The following is a 9033-nucleotide window of genomic DNA, read 5'->3' on the forward strand; positions in this document are numbered from 1 at the left end:
ATGTGGAAAGTCTTCTTGGGGCCTGGGATGGGGGTGAGGGGGGAGGTGCAGGGGCAGGTGTAGCACTTCCTGCGGTTGCAGGGAAAAGTGCCGGGGGTGGTGGAGCTGGAGGGGAGTGTGGAGCGGACAAGGGAGTCCTGGATTGCAGATGGCGATCCAACGCATCATCCTCCAACACTTCCGCTATCTGCAATCTGACCCCAGTACCAAAGATATTTTTCCCTTCCCACCCTTCTCTGCTTTCCGGAGCGACCACTCTCTCCGTGACTCCCTTGTCCGCTCTACAGTCCCCACCAGCACCCCCACTCCGGCACTTTTCCCTGCAACCGCAGGAAGTGCTACACCTGCCAAACCATTATGTATATATACCAATCTGAATAGAGCGGTCCATGTCTAAATCCAGGGCACTCCTGAATCCACATGAACTGGATAAGGCATAAATTATTTCTCAGAGAGAATTCCATGACCATTATTATATCACCACTTGGGTATCATCAAAATATTACAATTCTGCAAATCAGCTCCCTATTTCCATCTCAGATTATTACTCTGAATGGTGTTTTGCTGTATATGAATCAAATTTCAAACTCTTTGTAGCAGGCCCCAGCAAGGTTAATAGTTGCTGTAAAGTATATAGTTCCATGGGAGAACATGGAGTGGAATTTATTGATCTCCTTGTTCAATCTGAGAAGATATTGCGTCTATGAGCATTTTAAACATTTTTTTCTCTGTCTTCCCTGAATTAGTAGGATTATTTTTCATCAAGTGCAACACCTAAAGGTAATGCTAAAAAAAGAGCATGAGAAATGCTTCTGCATTTTATAATTTTAACTTAGTCATTGTACACTTAGGATGAACAATTTGTGACTACAGTGTTCAAAGAAATAACACAGCTTTTGAAATAAACTGCATCTTTCACTTTATTATTCTCAATCTGGTAGAATGACTGAACAATCACAATGAGATAAATGCAATATCAGCCAAAAATACAATGATGAAGATAACCTTAATGATGGTTGAGTGTGGAACCTAAAGTCTTAAGAATGATAGGCTCAATTTTACATGATCTGGCAGGGTTGTGAGAGCAGAACCAGAGGAGGAAGAGAGCACCTTCTTCCTCCTGGGAACAGAAACTGAGGCACCGTGATGGAGTGGTGACTGACATATCGTTGGAAGCCTTTTAGGAATAGTGCCAACTGACAGGAAATCCAATGATGGTGAATCCAACAGTGACCCAGAAGCAGCTACACCGGCCAAATAAGAGATGCTGGCTCTGCATGGTCTGCAGTCCTGAAGGGGCTGCTTTTGCCACTGGACAGTAAAACAAAGGAACACAAGACAGTGAAGCAGGAGAGAAAGAGAAGGAGCCAAAAAAAAAAACTATTTACGTAAGACTAAGCAGCCTGGTGGGCAAAGACAGTCCTATTGCCAGCCCTGTCAGTGTCAGGATACCAGAATCCACACACTCCACCAAGTCAGCCAAACCAATGAGCCTTTGAGGGACCTTCACTCAGAACAGAATGGATGGAGGAAACAGTGATGTGGCTGGGTAGGTGGGAGGGATGGGTATGTATTGCTAAAAGGATAGGAGTATGTCACTCTTTCTTCTGAAGGGTCCAGACCCGAAACGTCAGCTTTCCTGCTGCTCTGATGCTGCCTGGCCTGCTGTGTTCATCCAGCTCTCAGACTCCAATATCGGCAGTTTCTACTATCTCTCAGCATAATTGAGTGACACTCATTTCTGTGCTTTCTCCAAAAGGTCAGTCATCGGCCACAACAGCTATCATGGATGGACATTGACCTCTGAACAAAGGGAAAGACTTCAAAGTATGCTCTGCTCCATTCTTGTTTCACAGCATCCATTAGACCCTTGGTGGGTGTGTGTGTGCATAAACCAGTATGGGAACAGTGATGAAGGGTTTAGGCCCGAAACATCAGCCTTTATGCTCCTATGATGCTGCTTGGCCTGCTGTGTTCATCCAGCTCTGCACCTTGTTGTCTTGGATTCTCCAGCATCTGCAGTTCCTGCTATCTCTGGGAACACAAATGGTTTGAGCAGTGATCAGGTACAGACCACAGGCAGAGATCGGGTTAGTCTCGGTCTCTGATGCCATAGAAGTGGGGAAGGCTATGAACATGTTGAGCTCAAGCTAATGACAAGACTCTGGAGTTGTCCATAAGGCAGAAGATTCTGAACGTACAGCCTGAGATGTGTGAAGATGTGTGGAACTTCCAGATGATAATGACTGCTGCCTTCTCCCTCTCCTTTCCACCCACACTCTCCTCTACTGAGACTTTGGTGACTCTCATGAACAGACAAATGCAACAGACTAGACATCTGATCTTTTTGTCAACTTCTTTAATCCTACGCACCTCCTTCAAATGTTCTGATGGAAATTTGTATGTGTTTTAGCTATGCCTGCTTTGTCATGCGATAGTTGAAACATTATTTTTTCCTACCCATGCCCCCTCTTCATCTCTTTTCATGCTGTATTGATGACCATCTTAAATAACACTTCCATTTAGTCTGCAAGTGTGACACCAAATTTCAAGTTGCCACAATTTTAACTTTCCTCTCCTCTCCTTTTCCAGCCCTCAGCCTTCGACAATCGCCTTTTGAAGTTTAACATAAGATTGAGTAACAGCACTTCATGTTTTGATAGGGCACTTTGCGGTCTTCTAGACGCAAAACAGAGTATAAGAATTTCAGATCAACTCTGCCCTTTCTTTAATTTTTGATGTCAGCTGTAGATGGGGATTCGCAAAGTCCCATTGAACCTTATTTATGTCAGTTGATGCATAAGTCCTGTCATGCCAATGGATAACATATGTTATCAGTGATGCCTGCTGACATGGGAGACTAGGAACGTGGAAGTAGGACACCTGCAGGGTTCTGGGAAAGCTCTCTCCAAACCCCACTTCTGTGTACAGTGTAAATAGTTAATGAAAGTGCTTTGTTCACCAGTATGAGGACAACTTTGTTGCTCTCCACAACTTATGTGTAATCTCACTACATGATGGCAGCAGTAGCAGATCCCTCGCTCGGTCATCCAACTTGATGGTGGGAACATTCAAAGCAGTCCGCAGCACTAGGTGACATTTTGCAGGGAGTCCTGAAGCAGAAGCAGCAAGAGACTCTCAAGCATATTGATGGGGACAAGCTCCGGATGGTCAGTGTGCAGTAGGAGCTCTGCAGCATGAGAACACCTAGGAGCCTCCAAGGAAAAGCCGCAGGAGATGACAAGTAAAAGCTAGTTTGAAAGAAAGACCAACAATTTATTGGTGTCTGGAACTGACTGTGACTTTTGAAATGATTAAAGGGAAGCTATTTTCTACTGATGTTATAGAACATAATAATCTTGGCTTATCGACTATTGTAGCTGCCAATGCATCATCCACAGGATTAGGAGCAGTCCTCAGTAAAGTACAAATTGACAGCACATGAAAAGCAGTCTATTTTACATTGTGAGCTTCAATGGAGATTGATCAGACATTCACAAGCATAGAGAGCAAAATGTTAGTATTTACATGGGAATATGAAAGTTTTGCATAAGTGAAACCAAGTATGTCTATCACAGGATGTGGGATAGTCTTACCAACAGCTCATCTTATTGTGTATAGAGTGATGCAACTCCAGACAGTACAAGACTATTATCCTGTTGTTGAACTCAAGTCAACCAGACTGTTATGTTTAGCGAGAATTTGAGATCTTCACAAATTGTGAGATTTGGACTTTGGTGGACCAGGGATTGTGATAATGGTGATAATAATTATACTAATGATGTTAATAAAAGTAAGTAAAAGTACAATCACCGTAGTCCCATGCAGTCACTAATAGAAAGATGACTGGTGTTGGTTAAATCTGAGGGTCACCATGTCTCAAAGCAAGTGAAGAGGCTGAGAAGAAGGGTCCTTCATGGTAACCTCAATCAATACAGGAACTGAACCCATGCTGTTGGCGTCACTCTGCATCGTAAACCAGCCGTTTAGCCAACTGATATAACTAACCTCAACTAATGCTACGCTAAATGGGATGAATTTTGAACAGATGTAGCAATTCAAGACTGAGCATCCACGAGCCACTGTAGGCCATCATCATCAGCAGAATTGTACAACAGCAGTAGTACAAGCTGTGACCTCATGGCAGGACATATCCCCCTCTCTACCATTACTATCAAGTCAGAGGATCAATGCTCTGTTTCAATGAAGAGTTCAGGAGTGCATGCCAGGAGCAACTGTCCCTTTAAGCATTGTGCAAAAATCCCTAATATTAAAAGATATAGGCAGAACCCTAGATGTTGGTCAGAGCCCTAGACTTTCAACAAATAAAATTTTCATAGAACTATGCTGAGTTTGCAAGGAATAAACAAAAACAACACCGGCAGACCTGGGAACATTGTTCAGCTCACATTCCCAATTCACATCTCCTCTCTGAAACAAACGACCTGAAGCCAACACTCTCTAGCCCCGAGACAGCTTTTACACATCTGGCTACCCAGCTCAGACAGTGTGGAGCCTGTAGAGCTGCTGTGAAAGGACTCAGCATCCAGCATCAATTAAAGAACTTTTACACCTTGTCTAACAATCGGAAAGCCAATTAACCTCAAAAAGAGCATCAACCGAGCAATGAAACTATAGGTTTGGTGCAGAGATAACTGGGCCACAGTTAGTATCACAGTTAGCCCCAGATTGCACCTGAGCAAAATTCTGAACCTAGATCCAAGAGAAGCCAAATCGAGAGACCACACAGAGAAGTTGAATTGGGAAGCTGAACCAAGATCATCATTAGAACAAAGGACACGCGAGAGAGGGAAGCGTACCAAGATATCGACCACAGAACAGACTGAACCAGCTTCTGAACAAAGAGCTTCTGAACATGGGCTTTCTGAACCAAGGACACCGATGGCAAGAATCTCAACAACCAACCATAACTAAAGGCTGACAATTTGAAGCACCTATTGACTCGACCGATACCACAAGTCCTCAGACACAACATGATGTGAAAACCAGTCTTGCCAACCCTGCAGAAAGTAAAGAAAACCAGGTACTTACCCAATAGATCCAATATGCACTTAACCGCATCAGTGGAGACAGCTCAAACTGAAAAGCTTGCGCAGTTCAAAGTCCTCAACCACACTCTGGGGACAGCAAGCCCGAACAGTCAGGTACACTTCAAAACCACAAACTGAATACTGAGCAGAAACCCCGAGACCCAAAATTTCAGAAATTGTTAGCAGTCAGAGGTGGGTGGTAATAGTGCATTGGGACTGATTCTGATTGTTAGTGTATTTTAAAACTTGATGTCTTTTTGTGTAATAGTAAATAGTTGTGACTCTGTACGTGGTAATCTAATTAATAGTGTATTTTAAAGTGCTACTGTTACCTGTAAATGAATTGCGTTAATTTCCTTGAATTATTGCATTACCTATTTCTTACATTGTTGTTACCTGTTTGTACATTAATAAACATAGAAATTATTTTGCCTTTAAACAACTGTCTACTGTCTCTTCATTACATCCTAAGTAATAAGTCCAGCATCCAGAACCAGAGGCTGGGAGTGGTTCAATCCATTTGAGGGTCAGAGATATAACAGAGGGCAAACCAAACCCTTACGTATGTGTAACTGCTCCAATGTTCCATGCATGGTAAACAACATTGTTTACAGCATTGACCTCTTGATTCCAAAAGTCACAACTCTGCACTGCCGTCGTAGGTCCACATGGAAGAAACAAGAATTAATGAGAATGCTGGCCAAGAGAGCACCAGGCACACATAAAAATGAGGTGTCAACCTGGTGAAGCTACAACATTGCAGTACTTGTGTACCAAATAGCAGGAGGTGAGAGACAGAGCTAAACAATTTAATATCCAATGAATCAGATCAGTACTCTGCAGTCCTGCCACATGCAGTCATGAATAATGATGGACAATTAAACAACTCACTGGAGCTGGAGAATCCACAAATATCCTCAACCTCAATGATGGGAGAATCCTACACATCAGTGCAAAAGATAAGTCTGAAGCATTCGCGACAATCCTCAGCCAGAAGTGCCGAGTGGATCACCCTTCTCAGCCAGCATCGCAGACAAAATTCCAACAGTTGCCCTGAAGCTCCAGAACTTGCTGCATTCCCAGCCAAGGTTTTCCACTGCAACAACAACACTGGCACCTACCAGGACAAATACAATCCAGCCCATCAGTCTACTCTTGATTATCAGTAAATTGATCAGGAGAGTGCTATCAAGCTGCACTTGCTTAGCAAAAACTTGCTCACTGATGGCCAGTTAGGGTTCCACCAAGGCCACTCAGCTCCTGATCTTATTATGGCCATGGTTTAAACATGGATGAAAGATCTGAATTCCAGAGGTAAGCTGAGGGTGACTACCCTTGACCTCAAGGCTGCATTTGAGCAAGTGTAGGAACAAAGAGCCCTAGCAAAACTGGAGTCAGTGGGAATCGGTGGAAAACTGGTTTCCCACCTGGCACACAGGAAGATCATTGTGGTTGTTGGAGACCACTTATGTCAGCTTTCGGACATCTCCTCAGGAAAGTTTCCTAGACTTAACCATTTTTAGCTGCTTCATCAATGACCTTTCCTCCATCATAATGTCAGGAGCGAGAAAAGTCAGGAGTGGGAATTTTCACTTAGGGCTGCACAACCTTCAGTACCATTCATGACTCCTCGTAGAAACATCAAATCTAGAATTGTGAGTAGGCCATTCAGACATTTGAGCCCACTCCACCATTCAATATGATCATGGTTGATCCTATATCTCAATGTCATATTTTAACTTTCATACCTTCATGCAATTAAAATCTAAAAGGGTGTGTCTTTCTTGAAAATATTCAGTGACTCGCCCCTCACAGATTTCCTTGGTAGAAAATTCCATAGATTCACTACCTTTTAAAAAGAAGAAAGTTTTCCTTATCTCGGTCCTAAATGGCCTGCTTTGTATCATGAGATTGTGCCCTCAGTTTTAGGGTTCCCTACCAGGGAAAACATCCTGCCTGCATCAAGTCTATCCAGATCTGTTTGAATTTTATACATTTCAATCAGGTCATCTCTTATTCTTCTAAACTCTCGTGAATATCCTCAGATACTGAAACATTCCATGTCCAAATACAGCAAGACCTGCACAACAACCAAGTTTGGGTTGACAAGTAGAGATAACACAGTGTGGAGCTGAAGGAACACAGCAGGCCAGGCAGCATCACAAGAGCAGGAAAGTTGACATTTTGGGTCAGGACCGTTCTTCAGAAATGAAGACAGGTCCCGAAACGAAAGTCAACTTTCCGTCGGTGCCTGCTGTGTTCCTCCAGCTCCTCCAGCTCCACACTGTGTTATCTCTGACTCCAGCGTCTGCAGTTCTTGCTTTCTCTGCTTAGGTTGAAAAGCAGCAAGGAACATTCACACCACAAAATGCCAGCCAATGAACCTCTCCAACAAAAGATAGTCTGGTCATCATTCCTTGATGTTCAGTGGTATAATTGGCACTGAATTCCCCATTATTAAAATCCTGCGGTTACATTGAGCAGAAACTGATCTGAATTAGCCATATAAATAATCTAGCTACAAGACTATGTCAGAGGCTAGGAATCCTGTAATGTATAAGTTACCTCCTGATTGCTCAAAGCCTGTTCACCATCTGCAATGCACAAGTCAAGAGGGTGACAGAATACTTCTCACATGCTTGGGTGAGTGCTATCCCACCAACACTCAAGACGCTTGCTATCGTAGAGAACAAAGCACCCTGTTTGATTGACACTACAAACATTCATTTCCTTCGCCACCAATGTTCAGTAACAGCAATGTGTATTATTCACAAGATGCACTTCAAAAATTTACCAAGGGTCCTTAAATAACACCTTCCAAACCCATGTCCTCTATCATCTAGAATGACAAAGTGTTATGGTTCAGTAATGGATTCGGTGAAATGTAACAAAATACTTTTTATATATTAAGTGGTGATGAAAATATTAAGCATTAAATTAATATATTGCATGGTAAGTGCATATTAAACTAGATATATATCTAAAGCAATATGTAAATATATGTATACATAGCCATATAATATATATGCATATATAAAGCAGTAATCTATTTTAGATATGCTAGAAATTTACATAAACAAATGAGTGGATCTGTTAGCTTAAACTACTTTAGACATGTTCAACAATGAGCCTCAAAGCATCCTGCCTGCTGGGGACATTCCTTTACAATGGCCAGTCTGGAGAGCTTGTGATTCCTGGCATCATTCGCTATTCCATTCCAAGATGAAGTCCCCAAATAGAGCAAAGTATACGATATTAATGCTATGCTTAATCTAAGATTACATGCCATACCATCATTCTGTGGTACTTAAAGTACTTTCCCAGACATCATCATTCAGAAAAACACCTCCATGTGAGGGCCAAGCAGGACATTTCTCACAACAGTGTAGAATCATGGCGTCATTTCTCAGTCAAAACAAACTGCTTTTGATTTCGGTCTGTTTCCCATGTACTTTTCCACTTTATTTCAATTACTCGTTGTCATGTCCAATTAACCCTTAATGATCTGGTTTGAAGGTATTATTTTTCATCTTACCATTACATAAGGACAGCAAATAAATGGAAACACCACAAGTTCTCCTCCAAGCCATTCACTTCCTGACTTTAAAATATATCAGGGAAACTTGGAGAGATGGATCAGAAAGTAACTTAGTAATAGGATACAAAGGGTAGTGGTAGAAGTTTGTTTGAGTGACTGGAGGCCAGTATCCAGCAGTGTACCACAAGGATCAGTACTGGGGCTCTTGTTGTTTGTTAGATACATAAATGACAGAGATGAAAAGGTGGGGGAAATGTAAAGCAAATTTGTAGGCAACATCAAGATAGTTAGGGTAATTAATAGCGAAGAAGATGGTTGTAGGTTACATAAATATGTAGATGGTTTGATCAGATGACCAGTGGCAGATGTTATTTAATCCTGATAAGTGTGAGATGATGCACTTTGGAAGAAGAAACGACATGAGGGAGTATTTAATGAATGGCA

Source organism: Rhincodon typus, chromosome 13, assembly GCF_021869965.1.
Source record: "Rhincodon typus isolate 14 chromosome 13, sRhiTyp1.1, whole genome shotgun sequence".
Taxonomy (NCBI): Eukaryota; Metazoa; Chordata; class Chondrichthyes; order Orectolobiformes; family Rhincodontidae; genus Rhincodon; species Rhincodon typus.